This window comes from Sciurus carolinensis, chromosome 16, assembly GCF_902686445.1.
Source record: "Sciurus carolinensis chromosome 16, mSciCar1.2, whole genome shotgun sequence".
In the NCBI taxonomy this organism is placed as follows: Eukaryota; Metazoa; Chordata; class Mammalia; order Rodentia; family Sciuridae; genus Sciurus; species Sciurus carolinensis.
Genome location: NC_062228.1, coordinates 54,134,800 through 54,150,459, shown reverse-complemented (window position 1 = coordinate 54,150,459; position 15,660 = coordinate 54,134,800). Strand labels below are relative to the sequence as shown.

Genomic DNA, 15,660 nt, shown 5'->3' with positions numbered 1-15,660 from the left:
TGTTATGCCACAAAGCAACTCTCAGCACATACAAAATAATAGAAATACTACCCTGCATTCTATCAGATCATAATGGAATGAAGCTAGAAATCAATGAAACCAAAAAAGAAAAGTAGAAGCCACTCCAACAGCTGAAGACTAAATAGCATGCTATTGAATGATGAGTGGATAAAAGAAGAAATCACGGTGGAAATCAAAAATAATTAGAGGTAAATTAGAACACCGATACAAAATATCAAAATCTCTGGAATGCTATGAAGGCACTGCTAAGAGGAAAGTTCATTGTGTTGACCTCATACACTGAAAGAATAAAAAATCAACAAATAAGTGACCTAACGTTACATCTCAAAGCCCTAGTAAATATGTACAAATCACCATCAAAAGCAGCAGAAGACAGGAGATAATTAAAATCAGAGCTGAAATCATTGATATTAAAACAAGAGAAAAAATTGACAAAACAAAAAGTAGGTTCTTTGAAAAACTAAAGAAAATTGATAAACCATTAGCCAAACTAACAAAAAGAGAGAGAAAATTGAAAATACTAAATTTTATGATACAAAAGGAAGTATTATGATGGACACTACTGCAATATAGAAGATAATTAGATAATGTTTTGAGAATTTATACTAAATAAAAGAGAAAATCTCAAGGACATCGACAAATTTCTAGAGGCATACAATCCACCCAAACTGAAGCAGGGCTTCATTTGCAATTTAAACATGTCAATTTTGAGCAATGAAATAGAATACACCACCAAAAGCCTACCAACCAAGAAAAGCCCAGGACCAGATGGATTCTCAGTTGAGTTCTACAAGACCTTCAAAGAAGAATTAACACCAGTTCTCCTCAAATTATTCCATGAAACAGAAAAGTAGAGAATCATTCAAACTCATTCTGTGAAGGTAGTATCACCCTGATACCAAAGCCAGTCAAAGGCACATCAACAAAAATAATTCTCGACCAATATCCTTAATGAACATAGAAGCAAAAATTCTCAATAAAATTCTAGCAAATCACATACAAACACATATTAAAAAGATAGTGCACCATGATCAAGTGGGGTTCATCCCTGGAATGCAAGGTTGGTTCAAAATACGGCCATCAATGAATGTAATACATCACAACAATACACTTAAAGTCAAGAATCATATCTCAATAGATGCAGAAAAAGCATTTGACAAAATACAGCAATCCCTGGAGTTGGGGTTGTGAATCAGTCGTAGAGAGCTTGCCTAGCATGTGTGAGATACTGGGTTTAATTCTCAGAACCACATATAAATAAAGAAAATAAAATTCCATCAATGTCTAAGAAACATTTTTTAAAAAATCTTCTTGCCTAGCAACTAGCAAAATTGTACAGTAGTTGTCTTTAAAACAAAATACAGCACCCCTTCATGTTGAAAACACTAGAAAAACTAGGGATATTGGAAACATACCTCAACATTGTAAAAGCTATCTATGCTAACTCCAAGGCCAAAATCATTCTAAATGAAGAAATATCGAAAGCATTTCCTCTAAAACTGAAACCAGACAGGGATAACCTCTTTCACTGCTTCTATTCAGCATAATCCTTGAAATTCTAGCCAGATATTTCAGACAGGCAAAAAAATTAAAGGAATATGAATAGGAAAAGAAGAATTCAAACTATAACTATTTGCCAATGACATGATTCTATATTTAGAAAATACAAAAAACTCCACCAGAAAACATCTAGAACTAGTAAATGAATTCAGCAAAGTAGCAGGATATAAAATCAATACCTGTGAGGGGTCTCTAGCCACGTTTCACATGGATGAGAAAAGGGTTGACTGCCAAAGGACAATGTTGACTACAAATCAATCAATTAGCCATAAACTTATCTAATCAATAAACACAAAAGAGCCAATACTCTTTTTAAGTGAGAGGTTGCATGATGGCTTCGGCCATACCAGTTCTATCCTCTAACAACATGGGGTAGCCCAACTATCTTTTGATTTGCAGACACACAGACAAATGGGCCCAGAATAGGAGGGCTTCTTCTGTGATGAACAGGATGATGTGGAGTTAGGAGAGTCATTTTCTCAGGGGAACTATCACAGAACCAGGCAGGGAACTATTCCCACTCAATGACACATGTGTCCCAGCAATCTGGGACATTCCTCTGTGGTGACCGGTTCCTACAAACCAGACCACTGTGTCCCATGGCTCAACCTAGTCTGATTATGCTAAATAAGGATGGCCCCCCACAAATACCTATAAATCAAATGCATTCCTATACATAAACATTGAATCCACTGCAAGAGAAATTAGCGAAACTACTCCATTCACAATAACCTCAAAAAATAAAAGAATACTTAGGAATCAAACTAACAAAAGAGGTTAAATACCTCTATAATAAAAACTACAGAAAGAAATTGAAGAAGACCTTACAAGATGAAAGGTCTCCCTTGTACTTCTACAAGCAGAATTAATATTGTCAAAATGGCCATACTACCCAAAGTGTCATACAGATTCAAGGCAATTCCTATTAAAATTCCAATGACATTCTTCATGGAACTAGAAATAGCATCATAAAATTCATTTGGAAAAATAAGAGATGCAGAATAGCCAAGGCAATCCTAAGCAAGGAAAGTGAAGCAGGAGGCATCACAATACCAGACCTTAAACTACAATACAGAGCTACAGTAACAAAAAAGTCATGGTTTTGGCACCAAATAGTCATGTAGACTAATGGTACTGATAGAAGGCACAGAGAAAAACCCCATAAATACAGTTATCTCATACTAGACAAAGGTGCCAAAAACATACATTGGAGAAAAGATGGCCTAGTCAACAAATGGTGCTGGGAAAACTGGAAATTCATGTGTAACAAAATGAACTTAAACCTCTATATCTCACCCTGCACAGAAATCAATTCAAAGTGGATCAAAGACTTAGACACAAGAACATAGACTCTGCAACTAATAAAAGAAAAAGTAGCCCCAAATCTTCATCTTCTCAGCTTAGGATCTGACTTCCTTAAGAAGACTCCTAAAGCATAGGAAGTGAAATTAAGAATCAATAAATGGGATGAATTCAAATGAAAAATCTTCACAACAAAATAAACAATAAACAATGTGAAGAGAAAGCCTACACAATAAGAGAAAATCTTTATCACATGCACCACAGATAGAGATCTAATCTCCAGAATATATAAAGAACTTAATAAACTTAACAACAAAAACCCAAATAGCCCAATCAATAAATGGGCTAAGGAACTGAACAGATACTTCACAGAAGAAGAAATACAATCAACTGACAAACATGAGAAAACGTTCATCATCTCTTGCAATTAGAGAAAAGCAAATCAAAACTATTCTAAAATTTCATCTCACTTCAGTCAGAATGGCAACTATTAAGAATACAAGTAACAATAAGTGTTGGCAAGGATGTGGGGAGAAAGGGTACATGCATACATTGCTGATGAGGCTGCAGATTGGTGCAACCATTATGGAAAGCAGTATGGAGATTCCTCAGAAACCTTGGAAAGGAATCACAATTTGACCTAGTTATCCCACTTCTCAGTTTATACCCACAGACTTAAAATCAGCACACTACAGTGACACAGCCATATCAATGTTTATAGCAGCTCAATTCACAGTAGCTAAACTATGGAACCAACCTATATGCCCACAGGCATGAAAAAATAAAATGTGGTACATAAACACAATGGAATACTACTCAGCCTTAATGAAGAATAAAATTATGGTGTTTGCAGGTAAATGGATGGAACTAGAGTATAAATGTTAATTGGGGTCCAGCGATAAAGGTTAAGGGGAAAGAAAATAAAGAGGTAAGCACACAGAATGGTGTATAGCAAGAAAAGGCTCCTGTGGGAAATCCAGTTCAGTTCAGTTTTATTATCTATTCCAGGGTCATATCAAGTTACACTAGGTTACATAGTGCAGTTAGTTTTGCACATGTGCAGATCACATAACTTGCTTGCTTCTCAGAGTCCACTAATTTCAAATGTTTTTATAATAAGACAACGTCTCCAGGCCTCAAGGAGAGAGGAGTTGCAGAGTGATTCTAAGTCATTCAAACAGAAGACCGTATTGTCCTGAGGAGTTTGCTCACTCAAAGGACTTTCACTCCTCTGTACATTTACTGGCCTGAAACCTCTGTAACTCCCCTTTTTTGTGTTCTATGGCATTTTGAACAGACATGACTTGTCTTTTGTTAAGGAAGGTATAGAAAGAAAGCAAGACAGACATTGACAGAAACATGTACAACAAAATATGGCTAGTATCAATAAACATCCCCCAGTGAAAAGCTGTTTGAACCATGTAAAACTTGGTAGCCATGAGGTTAATCAATCTAATGAATCACAACCTCCATCATCTTGTTGCACCTTCTTTACTCTGTCTTTAAGATGATCCAATCCCTTTAAATGGGATTACTCTCATCAGTTAAATTGAAGCAACACATATTTTTATATTCCTAGCATCCCTTATGATATAACAATATCAAATAATCAATAGCAACCCTATTATCACAATCACTTGATGGATACAATTTTTGAGAAGAATTAACAATTTCCACTAAGTGGATGCAAATATTATAATGAGTGTGGGAAGTCAAAGATGGAACAGTTTTCTGTACAGGGGTGCCACCAACAGGGATACAACAGAGAAATACCACAATAATAGCCACAATATTTGTGAATGTTGGGTAAGATTTGCAAACAGAGTTGTAACCAAATATTCCAGGGTACATTCTAAACCCATTGGAGCTAGAAATTATTGAGCCAATGTTGTTAAACTATTTGTATTCCCCAAGTCACTAGATGATTAGAAGACTGGGAGTCCCTTGTGTCTCTTGATTTTGTTGGAGATTCCTTGTCAGAGGTGTGTACCAGATTGCTGGGGGGCGGGGGTGTATGTGGAACTGTGGGAGTGGTTCCCTACCTCTTTATATGATAGTTTCCCTGAGAAAATTGGTTCCCCTAACTCCACCTCATCCTGTTCATCAGAAGAAACCCCTCCTGTACCAGGCCACTTTACCTCTGTGTCTAAAAATAAAAGAGAGTTGGGCAACTCCATGTTATTAGAGGCCAGAGCTATTATGCTCAGACCCATCACACCCCCTCTCATTTAAAAAGAGTATTGGCTCTTGTTCATTTATTGACTAGATAAGTTTATGGGTAATTGATTGATTTATAGCCAGCAATGTCCTCTGGCAGTTAACCATTTTCTCATCCACGCAGGATGTGGCTGAGAAACCCCTACTCTCCATGTAATTAAGGGTGCCGGGTCCCACTATATCTTATCTGATGGAACTCGGTATTTCACATAAATCTTTGCTAGTGGTTCCTTAGGGGTAAAGTGCCTGTCCAAGGCAGAGGATCAGCAATGTGTAGAATGTGTATTATCTTCATACTGCACATTAAGAGCATGTATTTTGAACAAGACAATATTGAGGGCATCATTAACATGAGCAAGCCTAGGTCCCCTTTTTTGTTTTTGATTTAAAAGGCATGTTTTAAGCATGTGATGTGCATGTTCAATTAAGGCCTGTCCAGTAGGACTGTGAGGGATTTCATGGGTTAGAATTATATTCCATTGATTACAAAACTGAGCAAAGGCACTAGAAGTATAAGCAGGAGCATTGTCAATTTTTAAATGATGAGGTTACCCATAGTGGCAATGCAAAGGAGCACATGAGAGGTACAGGCTGGGACCTTGTCTGAATGATGTGCACTGGCCTATACAAAGCCTGAGGATGTATCTATGGTAACATGTAAAAGGAATAAGTATGAAAAGGAGGAAAATGAGTTACATCCATCTGTCAGAGAGTATTAGAGTGTAAACCTCGAGCGTTTACAGTTTCCCAAGTAGGGGAATGAAAGTGTGCAATGAGAGCAATTATTAATGATGAAACAGGCCTGTTGAGAGGAAATAGAAAAGGTTTTCATTAAGGAACAGTCATTTTGATGAAAAAAAAATTGTGCAATGGCACCGCATCAGAAAAGAGTATAAAGTGATTTTACACAGCATCAGCATGAGCATTTCTTTCAGTGAGTGTTCCAGGAATCTTGGTGTGGCTACATATGTGAGCAAGAAATACTGGAGCCATACAATCCTGTAGTGTAAAAGAGATTGAAGAGTGATAAATAGTAATAATAAATTAGAGTCCAAATGAGGTGAGAAAATTGCAGAGGAAATGAGGCATCAGTTTGGCTAAACACTGAGAATCTATAATGATGTTTAGGGCAGTGGGAAACATACAAAGAGCAGCTAATTCTGCTCAGAGAAGAAGCTTGAGACAATATGTAATAACCATTCATTTTTTATCAGTGAATATAGATACCACACCCATTTTTTCCTCCATCAGTATAGACAGTAATCCCACTGGAAAGTGGAATGGAGATTATAGAAGAAGGACCGTGAGAGACTTGACACAATAAGGAAACGTGTTCATCTGGAGTTGCATGGAAAGCAATAGGAGCTAAAAATCCGTTAAGACAGCTTGATAAAATGAAGAAAATTGTAAATACTCTAAGTGTAAAGTCTTTCCATAAGTAAGATAAAGTACATGAATTTCTGTTCCTGTAAAAGATAAAATACGATTGCAAATATCTGAGATCAATTGAGCTTACATATCAGCATAAGAGAGCACATTTCTTCCTGAAAAGTGAGGAGAATATAACCACTCTATTATGTACAAGTCTTGATTAAAAATGGCAACAACTATAGCAAAGGCGTAAGTCTTTCCTGTAAAGATTATTAGCAATAAAGGAACACTGAGCGTTGGGAGTGTGTCTATAAGAACTGTAGATAATTTTTTACTAACATGTTGAAGAGCTACAGTTAGTTCAGGAGTTAACTGGAAAAAACTGATGGGATTCTGTTGCTGTTTCAACAGTTGAAAAAAGGTGACAGCCTATCAGTAGTTAAAGAAATATATTGTCAGGCCCAATTTAAATGTCCTAAAAATTATTGCAAATGAACTCAGGAATATTTGGAAGAAAGAGTCAATCTGGAAATGTAAGGAATGGAATTACATTGAAGTATTCTATGTCCTAAATAATTAATAAGGAGTTGTTGAATTTTTTCTGTGGCCACATGGAGGCCAGATTGTAATAGAATGTGTTGTAATTTAGTTAAAATCTCTTCTGTAAGTATTGGCCCAGCAATCAATATATTATCCTTATAATGATAAACAAGAATATGTGGAAATAATTGTTGGAAAGGCGGAAGAGTGTTATTCACAAAATGTTGACATAATGTGGGGCTATTTAACATACCTTGAAGAACAACTTTCCACTGATATCTATCAGCAGGCTTATGATGATTGAAAACAGGAACTGTGAAGCCAAATTCCTCCCAATCATCAGAAAAGGAAGAAATAGTTAAAAAAAAAAAAAAAGTCTTTTAGGTCCATGAAATAAGGAAAAATTCTGAGGAATAAGATTAGTGTTAGCCAATCCATACTGAAGTGGACTCATTAGTTATACATATTCTTAAATTTCTCTTAAATCTTGTAATAATCTCCATGTCCCTGATTTTTTCTTTATGGTAAAAATGGGCATATTCCATGGACTGGTAGAAGATTTGATATGTCCCAATTGTCACTGTTCTTGAATGAACACCTCTGTGGCTGCCACCTTCTCCTTAGACAATGGCCATTGTTCTACCCAGACAGGAGTGGTGACCTTTCATTTTAATGGCAATGTGGTCAAGTCCATAGAGGCCCCTATAAAAATGGAACTCCACAGACATTTGTAACTTGTGTAAGATGTCTCTGCCCCATATAGGAAAGGGAATTGCCACAATATACAGTTGAATCTCAGTAATAACTTACTGTGGGCTGGAAGGGGCAGAGCATAACCATAGAGAGATTTTTCATTAATGCCTCCTATGCCCCAAACTGGGGTGACCCTCTGTAAGGGCCATGTATGAGGCCACATTGAGACAAGTATAACTGTAACATTAGCACTGGTGTCCAATAACCCTGTGATTGACTGTTCACTTAAACAAAGAAGGTAAACTTTGGTCCATTTTCAGTAATAGGTAAACATGCTCAAATAAAAGTGAACCCAAATCCTGTATTCCCTCTTTCATTAGGAGCTATAGGAAAGTAATATAAGGAATGACAATTAATTGAGCTATGAAGGATCCCTTAGGGAGATTTAAAGTCATTTTAGACCAAACTTGAATGTATATAACACTAGCATAGTCAGAATCGATTACTCCAGTAATTATAATTTTTCCTTCTTTAGCATTGCAGGAATGGTCAAAATTGAACCAATGGTATCTTTGTGTATAAGTCCTTGAATTTGGGTAGCAATTTTACAAACTTCCCCAGGGAGACGTATTTGAGCATCCTCAGCAGTAATCAAATTTATCCCTGTATTTCCCTTAGTGGCATGGAAGGATTTGTTGAAGGAGCTTCTGTTTGAATCCAAAACATTTATGCAGGAGACATTTGCATTTTCAGGTGAAAAGGGTTCCTCCTCCTTTGGCCATGGGTGAGGAGGCTACCCGTAATTGGGTTTCCCAACATGTCTATTTTAGATCTGCATTGATTAGCCCAATGAAATCCTTTATGACAGATTGGACATTTCTGATTGGGTCATTTTTGTGGCCAATTTTAATCTTACAATTCTTTTTTGGCAGTGCTAGGGATTGAATGCAGGGCCAAGAACTCTACCACCTGAGCTATATCCTCAGCCCTCTTACAATCCTGTAGAAGATGGCCAGGTTTTTTTTTTTTTTATAATTGTAACAAAGTTTCTCACAGAGCTTGAAAGTAGCAGTCTGTAAACCTGCTTTATGACTTTCAGTTTCAACATTCTGACATACTTTTATTAAATCAGAAATTGTAGTGTCCACTTTATGGCAAGTGGATTTCATTACTTCCTTAAAATCATGGTTGACATTTTTGTAAGCTAGTTGTTTACTCAGAATATTGGAAGCTTCCAAATTGTCTATTTGTGTTCCAATAGTTTTATTCAATTGAGTAACAAAATTAATATAAGGCTCCCCTGAGGCTTGCTGAATTATAGCAAAGGACTCCTCCATGCTTTAAAAACTAAGATTCTAATCTGAGCAATGGCATCTGTGGATAACTGAGCTTATTGTAATGTCCCTCTTTGACCCACAAAAAACAAGTCTTCATAATCAATATTAACATTTCCATGAACATTATCCTCAGCTTGAACATGGGCTTAATCAGAGTATTCTTGTAAAAACACTATATTTGGGGCAGGAGAAGTAACCGTTTCACCAATGCATCTCTATCATATTGAGCATGAAATTACTATTAATTCCACTCTCCAACATTGTCTTTCTTAATTCTTTAAACACAGCAAAAGGCAATTGTTCATATTCTGGCTGATTACCATTATTTAATCTAATATGGCAGACAGCCAATATCTGAGTTTCTCCCTCCTCACATGCCTGCCTGAGACATTCAGATAAATAAGACTGGATTTAGAAAGGAAAAGAAGGAGAGGAAGGAGGAGGAGGTGACTGAGAAAAACTTCAGTTGTAGAGACTACCAGAGAAGTTTGTGACTCTGTCAGGGCTATTTTTGAGATAGCATCTTGACACAAATACCAAGCATGTAACACAGGTATAGGAGCCCACAGTTCCTCGTGAAATTTTTTACCTATGTCTCCCCAATCTTTGGATCTCAAGGACCCACTCTCCAGATACCATGGACAGCAAGCAAGAATCCATTTCAGACAGTAAAGCAGCAAGTTTTGCATTACTTACAGAATGCTTAGCCTTATGAAACAGCTAGGAAAGTTCAGCCTAATGCTGGTGTTGAGCATCAGATAGGGAATTTCCCATAGCTCCACAGTGGGATCAGTACCAGGGGATGAGTGACGCATCAAAGCCTGTTCTAGGCAGTAAGCTATTCCCTTCTCCTATCAATATACTCACAAGGGTCCCTGCTCAGGGTACCAGCTGTAAAGGTGAATTGGGGTCGAGCTGTAAGAGTTTAGGGGAGAGCAAATAAAGAGGCAAGAACACAGGATGGTGTGTAGCAAGAAGTGGATCCTGTGGGAAAGACAGTTAAGTTTTATTATCTATTCCAGGGTCATCCCAAGTTACCTAGGTTACATACTGCAGTTAGTGTTTCACATGAGCAGATCACATAACTTGCTTGCTCCTCAGAGTCCACTACTACCAAAGGTTTTTATAAGATGACAATGTCTCCAGGCCTCAAAGACAGAGGAGCTGCAGAGTATTTCTAATCCAAATAGAAAGCTTTATTGTCCTAAGGAGTTTGCTCACTCAAAGGACTTTCACTACTTTGTATATTGACTGGCGTGAAACCTCTATACTAGAGACTATCATGCTAAGAGGAATAAGCAAATCCCAAAAGAAAAGGCCAAATGTTTCTCTGATAAGCAGGTGCTGATCCATAGTGGGGGGTGGGTAGGGAAGAATGAAGGAACTTTGGATTATGCACAGGGGAGTGAGGGGTAGAGTGAGACAGTGGGGATGGGAAGGATAGTAGAATGAGACAGACATTAGTACCCTATATACATGTATGATTACACTACTGATGTGACTCTGCACCACATACCACCAGAGGAATGAGAAGTGGTGCTCCATTTGTGTACAATGTGTCAAAATGCATTCTACTATCAAATATAACCCATTAGAACAAATAAAAAAATTTTAAGAAGATAGTAATTGCAGAATTTTAGGGCAAGACAGAAAAAAGGGAACAAATTAAATAATTTTTAAATGGTCAAATTAAATATATTACAATTTATTCATAAAATGCAAACCTGACAACCCTAAGATATATCTGTAGTCTTGTAGCATTTCAAGAGAATATTATAGTATCCATTTTACATAAAGGGAAATGTGAACTGTATGTACAGGTGTTTATATGCATGCAGCTATTCAGAATACAGAGGAGAATGCAGACACTGCCCTTCCCATGAAATTTCCTCTGGGAAGAGAGTACATGTGATGAGGATGACCATCCATTGCCATGTCAGCAGATGAGTGTTTTTCAATATAGTACAGGACTACATTATCTCTATTGGTGTTCAATGGTATTTGAAGATTGAAAAAAAAAATTACAGAGAAGAATCACAGATGGTGGGGAGAGAAAATGATTTCATCAACAGAAGAATCAGATGGAGGGAATGTAGGGATAGGTCAGGACATTCCGCTCTTAGCACTGGCCGTGCCTGGCTTCTGGTGTGGGCCATGGAAGCAAATCCTGCATCCCCACCTCTTCTCTGGGAATAATCAATAATGTGCATGGGTTTCAAAAGTCCAGGTAAGCTTTTATCTGGCCTCCTTCTCTGAGCACTGCTGACGGGACCGCTCCCCCTGTGCTCCCTGCAGCCCCAGGAATCAGCACCTCTCCTGCAGTCAGAATCCAAGGACAGATGAGAAACGTACTCTCCAATCCCTAATCATGGCTGAAGTGGTCTCTAGCATGTGGTTATTACCTTGATGGGAACTGAGGTCAGTAAAGAAAAGAGATTCAGGTCCCCAGGGCTCTGAGAGTTGTGACTTGCAAAACCAGTCACACAGTGGACTGAGGCTGAGGGATGAGCACACACACCTGAGGCACCTGTAACACTTCCTCCTTAAACAAAAACAAATGCCTCAGGCTGCATCCTAAACAAACTCTAGGGTTTGGCTCCAGAACTTTCTCCAAACTTTATCACATAGAAGACCATAGGCATGGCTGCCTAACCCAGGGACAAAGATGGAAATGAGCCAGAAAAATCAATTCCATCAGTGAGTACACAGCCCTGTTCTCAGGCACCTGAGCCCTCAACTCCCAACAAACCCTAAGCTCTTCCTTAGGGAATCCTCAAGGCAGGATAATGAATAAGGAAAGAGTTTCTATATGCTGAACTTATCCCACGATCAGCAAGAAGTAAAGTCAAGGGAAGACCATTCTTTTCAGTTTACAACAAAGTTAAAAAAATTGGACCACCTTACCTTGCTCTTCATAATCATAAGAAATGATGCTCAGAGCTGGAAGTTCCTAAAACTGCAATGTAAGCTGCCCATCCCCATATCCCAGGCCAGACTCCTCTCTAAGCCCCTGCCAAAGAGCATCTGCTGCACATCCTGGATGAATTCTTTTTTAATCTGTAAAGATCAAGAGAACTGGGCATGGTGGTGCGTGCCTGTAATCCAAGGAACTGGGGATGCTGAGGCAGGAGGATCTCAAGTTCAAGACCAGTCTCAGCAAATTAGAGAGATCCTGTTGCAAAATAAAAAGTAGAAAGCACTGGGGATGTAGCTTAGGGGTAAAGAACCCCTGGGTTCAATCCCCAGTATCTGCTTTCCAATAAAGAGAGAGGCTTTCTGAAATTGGGATTCAGAGAGACACAGATGCAGAGCAGGTGGAAGAGAACCTGGGAGGGGAGCTGGAGGTTGGGGAACACAGCAGGTCCTCTCTCAGGAGGGGCAGGTGCTGAAACCCTCCCCACTGCTCTCTCCATGCTCTCTCTTTCCTGGAGCCCAGTAGGCTTCCCAGTTGGTTCTTTCCTTGATGGTGGAAGGAGTGCTTCAGTCACAGTTCAGAGCTGGGACATTTTGTCTCCAAGTCATCTGTCCCAGGAGACCTACAAATCTGGAGGAGCATTTCAGGAAGTGTGGCATTAGATGTGGTTGTACCCCAAGTGGGTAATTTGTGCTGAGGTCTAGTCCACACATCAGCTCTCCATGTGTATTAGACCTGGTTCCTTCACCTGGAAGCTGGCCAGTCCTCCCCAGGGATACATTAGATGAGGAGGGCAGAGAGAAACAGGCTTCACTGTAGTTCTGGGCTACGTGGGAGCCCCATTCCCCCACAAATTCTCTCCTCCCTATTAATTACCCTTTCCTCACTGGATCTGAATCTAAGCACAGGTGGGCAGGGTTGCAAATCAGCCCTGTGGGGGAAGAATGAGTTGGTGATGGGGCTGATTTGTGATTGTGATTCCCACCTGGGCATGTTGTAAGGTAGTTCTGGAGATCTAAGGCCAGTGTTGTTTGGGGGCTGATCACTTGGGGATCTAGGTGCTCAGGGAGTGGGCAGTGTTCCTGGGAACTGGTCTTATGCTACCTGAGATCCAGAGATGGGAAGGCAGGAAAGGATGCTCCTAAGAAGTGAGGGGAGAGTCAGGGAGGGAGTGTTTACTGGCTAGGTGGAGAGTGGCCCTGGGACACAGCCACTTTGTTGGGCTCTCTGGTTCTCATTCATTTGTTTCATGCCAGGTCCAACATTCAGCCCCACACACACCCCAACACCTCTGGGCATTGACCAAACTCCTGGAAATTGGTTCTGACTGCCTCAACTGTAGCCCTGAGACCTCCCACTTCCCTCTCTGGAAAGCAATTGTGAGAATTCTGAATGGGGTGTGGGCTTTAGTAAGTAGCAATGTGTCAATATTGCTTCATTAAGTATAACACACTACCACACTGATTTAAGAACATAATAATAGTGGAAAATCAATTGGAGGTGTATGGAAACTGTTATTTGTTTCCTAATTTCTCTATAAACTTAAAGCTGTTTTTAAAAATAAATTGAATTTTTAAAGGTTTCCATAACGTTCAAGTTTTAAGTGATGTTAATTATATTATTTGAAGGGGAGGATCCAATTCCACACACAATGGAAGACTGTATAAAGTATCCCCATGAAACTGCTAAAAAATAAATTGATTGGTGAGAGTACAACAGAGGTCCAGTGTAGATTCCTAGTGTTGTCACTGTGGATCACAATAACGCAGCCTTTCCCCAGACTGTAGCTGGAGCTCCTAGAAACTGTTTCATACACCGTTGAAAAGGCCAAAAAACATGAAAAGGAATGAAGTCTGGAATTACATGCTTCATTACACCCACACTCCCCCCCCAAAATGGCTCAAAAGAAAAATCAACCACCCCCTGAAGCCTACTTGTGGTGTAAACAAGGTCATGATGCACTAGGGCAGAAAAAGGTCATGAAAATATGTCTAAACAAAGTCCCTTCAGATGTGCTTTTACACACCACCAAGCACAAGCGTCTCATTCATTAAGGTTAGGAAGCCATGTGTGACTCCCAGGAAGTCACACTTCATTCATTTACTCAGTGCAGTTTGCAAAGTGCCCAGACATTAGCACATTACCAGCTTCCACTTCCAGGCTTTTCTAAGTTTAGAGAGAGAGAGAGACAGAGACAGAGACAGAGAGACAGAGAGAACCTGTAGATGGACCACCAAAGTCTCTTACACACAAATCTACAGCTGAAAGGACTTTATTATGGACTTGGGTTCATCTATACTTCTGAAATGGTAATACTTTAAAGATGAATCCTCTTTAACTTAGGTCTAACATGATTTTTACCAATTCTTGTATCCCATACATAGAGCATTAAAAGGTACACTAAATTCTGAAGGTAGCTATGCTGCAAAATAGTTTAAAATTAATGATGTTACAGTACTCATTCCTGCTTGAAATTCCAGTCCTAGACCAAGTTTGTGAACAGTGTCTTTGAAGTTCTTGCCATCCAGAAAAGCTGATCAAGTCAGCTTGACACCTGGCTTTAGGATCTGGGTGTATCATAAACCTATCAGGCTGGAGTTGTTCACTTTGGTTGAGAAGCAGGCATCAGGGTGGATCTGGTATTTTGTTGCTATTCCAAAGCAAGTGTTTTGTACTGTCCAGGAGAGGTAGTTGTTCTCCAACGTCTTGTTTACCTTCTGATAAATGGAGCCACCAAACTTGGTTCTGTCATTCACATTAGTGTGAAACCGGAAATCATCAGTCTTGTTGCCAACTGTGAAGTAGTTCTGGGTCGCTTGGAACACTGCAGTCTCAGAATTCATTTGTCAGTCAACCAGACAGCCCTCTGAGCACCAGATGCCTCTGTGGAAGGTTCAGGGATGTTAGAGGCCACCTTTCAGCCCAGGTAGATGAGCTCCTGCTCGTATCCTGTCTTGATTTCAGCACGTTTCCCCCAGTGTTAGGTGAGAGGCATGAATCAAAGGTCAGTGTCAGTCCAGGAGCAAGATGATCTTCCACCATGGCCTCACTGCCTAGTATGTTGTCACCATCCTGCTTCTCTGTAAATTTCAGGTGTTGTTTGTCCACCAGTACTTGTTTCCAGGTCGCCTGTCTCTTTGGGGTCTCTGTATTGGCTGATCCTCTGATTGTAATTCCAATACATCCTCAGATTTTATTTTGAAAAAAATTGTATCAAGCCAATCCATAGCCCTTGGTGAAGATGCCCCTGAAACATTTGCCAAGATCATAGTATGTGGCAGACACAACCATCCTCTACTCAGAGGTGGTGGCAACAAGAGCGCCATTGGCTACCACAGGGGTTGAGCACAAGATTGAATATTATTTATTTTAATAATAAATTTCCATGTATCTGGTAGATGAAAGATGGCCCCAAATGCTTCCTATTTTTCCCAATGAAGAGTGAAAATTAATTTTCCCTCCACCCTGTTAAATCTGGGGTTTCCCTGATGATTGTGTTGCAAATAATCTGAGTTTCATGTCAATGACATAGTTTTCCATCATCAAGACTAATTTCCAAAGTAGACCATAAGCTTTGTATCTACTACACTAGCTTCTTTGAAACTTCCCAAGAGTCAGATACAGTTGAACACACCTGAAATCCCAGCATTTTGGGAGGCTAAGGCAGGAGAATGGAGAGTTTGAGGTGAGGCTCAGTCACTTAGT

At 39.3% G+C, this 15,660-nt stretch overlaps 1 pseudogene; it reads right to left on the bottom strand.

Moving 5' to 3' along the window:
* LOC124966148 (voltage-dependent anion-selective channel protein 1-like) overlaps positions 1 to 15,281 on the bottom strand; it is a 61,458-nt pseudogene extending 46,177 nt beyond the window's left edge.
* Positions 15,282 to 15,660: the final 379 nt, after the last annotated feature.